This window comes from Alosa alosa, chromosome 11 (assembly GCF_017589495.1).
Source record: "Alosa alosa isolate M-15738 ecotype Scorff River chromosome 11, AALO_Geno_1.1, whole genome shotgun sequence".
Classification (NCBI taxonomy): Eukaryota; Metazoa; Chordata; class Actinopteri; order Clupeiformes; family Clupeidae; genus Alosa; species Alosa alosa.
Genome location: NC_063199.1, coordinates 22,082,444 through 22,087,443, shown reverse-complemented (window position 1 = coordinate 22,087,443; position 5,000 = coordinate 22,082,444). Strand labels below are relative to the sequence as shown.

General features: G+C 41.9%; 1 protein-coding gene across 1 annotated transcript in view; it reads left to right on the top strand.

The window, feature by feature from the left end:
* The window catches only part of shank3a (SH3 and multiple ankyrin repeat domains 3a), a 172,773-nt gene that overhangs the window by 65,864 nt on the left and 101,909 nt on the right, over positions 1 to 5,000 (top strand).

The following is a 5,000-nucleotide window of genomic DNA, read 5'->3' as shown; positions in this document are numbered from 1 at the left end:
CTGCACTAGCCTCTAACCTCTCTTCCCAATGCCATATTATTTTGGGAGAACTCATCTTTGTTTCCCTCTCTCTGTCACATATCACATTTACTCATTTACTCATTGGACCAAAGTGAGGAATAACATTCAGGCTACCTTGTAGAGAGACCATCGGTGGGAATTAACACTGCGTCAATCAGTACTATTACTAGAGGATGAGAGTGAAGAGAAGTGTCTTTGTGTCCCCTCTCTCTATCACATATCTCATGCCGCATATATTTACATTATGTTGGGCTCATTCAGAACAGCACTGGCTAGCAGTACGACCTCTCTGTGTGCATTTGTCGTCTGACATGCAAAGTACCGTATACATGAAGGCATTAAGAGATTTCAATGACTTGCATTTAGCCCAAGACCATTAGGTACTGTAGGCTGTTCATGAAGAGGTTTGTTTGTTGTGCAGTCGACCCTGGGGAAGCTCTGCCATTCACTACATGCAGGATGAGTCACAGCTTTGCAGCACCTCAGCACACACACACACACACACACACACCACAGCTGCACAGAACAGCTAGTGGCATCAGCACACACACAAACTACAGCTAGTGACTACTGCACAGAACAGCACAGCTAGTGACTACTGCACAGAACAGCACAGCTAGTGGCCACAGAACAGCACAGCCGGAACAGCACAGCTAGTGGCTACAGAACAGCACAGCTAGTGACTACAGAACAGCACAGCCAGAACAGCACAGCTAGTGGCTACAGAACAGCACAGCTAGTGACTACAGCACAATAAAGCACAGCATAGCTAGTGGCTACACTTTATACTGAGCACTGCTGGTTGGGGGTAGGAATAGCACCCTTTGATTGGCTTATGCTGTGTATGTATCTACTGTATGTCATGTTGCAATGCAACTCTGGGTTACACTTTACTTGACAGTATAGACATGAGAGTGACATGGCACTGTCATGAATGTGTCATAAACAAGTCATAAACGTTTATGACAACGCTTCTGTCATTTGTGTCATTCGGTTTTTGTCTTAACAAGTTAGGGTTATGGTTAGGGTTCATGTGTCATGACAGTGTCATGTGTTCGTGGCAGTGTCATGTCAACACTTTCTGTTGTTGCTCCCAGTTTTGATGATTTGAAGATTTGTTCTATGCACACAAAAAGCTTATTCCTCTCAAATGTTGTACACTTTGTTCAAATCCATGTTAGTGGGCACTTCACCTTCACAAAGATAATCCATCTACAGTACCTGACTGGTGTGACAATATCAAAGGATGCTGATTAAAATGCATGGTTATTGCACAGATGTTCCTTGGACTGTTGTTCACGATAAAAAAGGTCACTGTAAATGTGCAGGTAGTATCACACAACACACACAGTGGCACAGATGTCATATTTGGAGGAGTGTACAGAACAGTAGCCTAAGTGCTATTTAACACATTGGTTCCCAAAGACTGGGTCACGACCCACGGGTGGGTCGCAGGAGATTTTACAATTTATGTTGTGTAGGCTAATAGGCCTAGCTTATACCATTTAACCAGGAAAGCTATCAGTTTTCTATTAGGATATAGTTTGTTTACCACAGTCACGGCCCTAGAATAGCTCTGAAACTAGCTTAACGTACCCGCAGAGGGGGCAGCGTGCATCTCACTCGCAAAATGAAACATTTCTGTGGGGCGCCTGCCATGGACCTCGCAGTTGCAAAATCAGCATGAACATAATCTAGTTACCATGTTGTCAACTAAAGCACACATCCTGTACCGGGCATGGCTATTAAATTTGCGTCAAAGGCTGATAGTTTCAATTGTAGATGCACTCTTTAAAGTTAATAGCAGCCTCCTCACATTCCTTATTATTTCGGATTTAAAATGCACACCAGTGCATTATATAAGGCTACAATTTAAATTGACATTTTAAAAGCTATTATTTCCTCTTGTTTTCCACCTCGCAAACTCTACTAGGCTACAGTAAAAGCGCATTATCTTTTGGCTATTGCGCAAAAGCCTCTTGTTCTGATATTTATTCATTTCACATTCTTACAACAGCTTGTCACAACATCATTACACAGCCTTAGTATAAGGCCTACAAACACTTAACTTGCGGATTCAATGCGGATTCAACTTTCCAAAGAAAGCTCCAGAAATAGGCTACAATATAACGACTTGAGTTATTTGCTATGTTTAGATCGGAATTAACGCTGTTATGGATCCATTTCTCTGCAACGCAACGTAGCCTACAACATTTCTCTTTAGATATACAGGAACAGCTTACTAGTGACGATTGCGTAGAATGCAAGAATATCCCCAAACTCTTGGATGCGCATTAAAACGTTATCTTTTAGGTAACTTTCCACGCTGATGGTGCCCAAAATGCAACACAACTGTGTTCAAAGCAGGATGAGGAAAACCTGAGGTTGTGTGTTTGTACAAAACTGAGCTAGAATTTTATAGCTTTGAAAATATTTAACATTGTTTCATGTGTAATTGAGATTGCAGAGTTGTGGGAAACTGAGTCAGTGCATCACCAATCCCTGTAATAGTAGTGGTAGTAGGCCAGACGCTATTATGTATAGGATACATATGGCAGTGTAGAATGGTTAGGGGGGGGGGCATATAAAAGTTTGAGAACCTGTGGCCTAAAACAATATTGGTGGTTGCATGTTAGATCTGAAGTGAAATGGGTCGCGATGGCCTGTCATTTTTAAAAAGTGGGTCCCCAGAAAAAAAGTTTGGGAAACACTGATTCAACAGTCTGATAGCTGAGGGAACAAAACTGCCTCTGCATCTCTTAGTTTTGCACACAGGCATTTTGTACCTGCGGCCTGATGGGAGAGGCTGAAATTCACCATATAGTGGGTGGGATCCATCCTCTAGGATAGACCCATCTAGCCTCTGTAGCTGCCTACTGTGTAGGGATTCCAGGTTCAGCTGTGGCTCTCCAATCAGCCTACTAGCCCACCTTACAATTTGGTTCAGGGAGTTCTTATTTTTTAGGGGTAGGTTGCTGAGCCAAGACACAAGGCTAAAAGAAATGACCGATTCAATTAATATTTTTTTACGCTTGGCAGCAATCTTAGATCTTTTATTTAACCTTTTGAAACAAATCTGTTGCATTTATATTTTTGTTCAGTATAGTTAGTTCAGTATGCTAGCACAACACAGAATTAGCATAAGCATTACATAACATACTATTAACACTAGGCCTACAGCTGGGACATTAGCCACATGTTAGCACTTAAGAATAAAATTGCATTTAATTAGCATTAACATTATTATTATTATTTTTGGCCTTATTCACCCAGCGGCCCGAATGAGGCTAAAGGGTACACTTGCCATTACACCTACTTTAAGTCCAGCAGATGGTGGTGGTAATGCACTCCATTTGCAAACTTCCAAAAAAAAACTCACTGAAGAAGAAGAACAGGCCAGTGGACTGAGGTGTAATGGCAAGTGTACCCTTTAGCCTCATTCTGGCCGCCGAGTGAATAAGGTGAATTAACACTGCAGCTGCGGCTGTTAGCCACGTAGCTTTCCTGTCAGCAACACTGGGGCTGTTAGCCACGTAGCACTTCTTTGAAGCACCTGAAGTGAAGTATCTCCAGCTGGGGGTTTTCCAAGTTTTGGAACCTCTGGAAAAAATCTATTGTGAGAACTTGGGCACCCCCCGCCTAACCCTAACCCCTAATCCTAACTCTTTCCATTGAGAACCACTGTTTATCAAGCCCTCCATCTCCAACTGTCCTGAGAATTGAAACACCAAATGGAATCAATGGAACATTCCCACGAACAATATGTAGGCCTACATTATTTGCTATACAAAATCCTTTTAAAAATCACACTAAGACATCTTTTTTAAGGGTCTCAGACTGCACCCTTGAGCCACAGCAGTGGCTTTGCTGGTTTTATAACTACTCTACTGGCTTTATAATCTTCCTCTTATCTGTATGACATGTCTTGTTCCATCTTCAAAGTCTTCTTCTGACTCAGGACAGAGTCCAAGGGCCTCAGGCACACCTCAGGAAGCTGATGTGCTTCTGCCATGGCAACTTCCCAACAGCTAAGAGACCCATTTGTCCCAGTTTAATCCGTGCTGATTTTGCAGGACGTTAAATTAACAATGTCATTGTTCTTCCTCGCAAACAGTGTTACATCATCAGCATACACAGTCAATTTAGCAGGAGGGACCTCTGGGAATCTAGTAGCTGTTACACCAGTCAAAACCCCCCATAATGAATCCAACAGAGCTTTAGTACTTACAGCACATGGCAGAGATGGAGAGAGGAGTGTGTGTTTGTGTGTGTGTGTTCAGAAGAATCTCATGAATATGTGTGATTAATCCTTTTCTCTTTGGCTGAAAGTAAGGCTATTCTGTGGGCATAAGAGTCTAGCTCTGAACCCTCATCAGATCCCTTATCAGAAACAGAGTGGATCCTGCTGCCTGTTGGGAATGAGATCCATTATCTTGACGCTTTCAATACCCCTGGATTGTAGTGGAGGCTAAACATACGTAAAACACCGTTTATGCACCTCCTGAATTTCGGAAATAGCGTTTACGCACCTCTAAAGTGCTCTAAAGTGCGTTTATCCACCTCAATATTGTGTTTATCCACCTTTGAATAGCCTACCATTCTTAGACCATTCTAAATTAAGCTTATGTCGCTTTAGAATTGTCTATAGTTTCATATTGTTCATATTTTTAATTTCATATTGTTGAACCTGTCCTGCGCAACACATAGTTTAGCCATATTAGTTTATCCATTGCATTATGGTATACTGTCAGTGACCAATCGTCTTGCAGCAGTCAGAAGGAAGCATCAAATATTAGTCACCGTATGTCGTGTAAACGAGTTTGGATAATGAATAGCTTTTTTAAATTAATATACACCGATTTTCTGAAGCGTCAAGACAGCATCCCTCCTCCTGAGTATGCCAGAAAACGGCCTTGACTACAAGCCCAAAGTGAGTGAGCCCCAGAAATAGTACAAAACTTCAAATTTTTGAGGTTAAT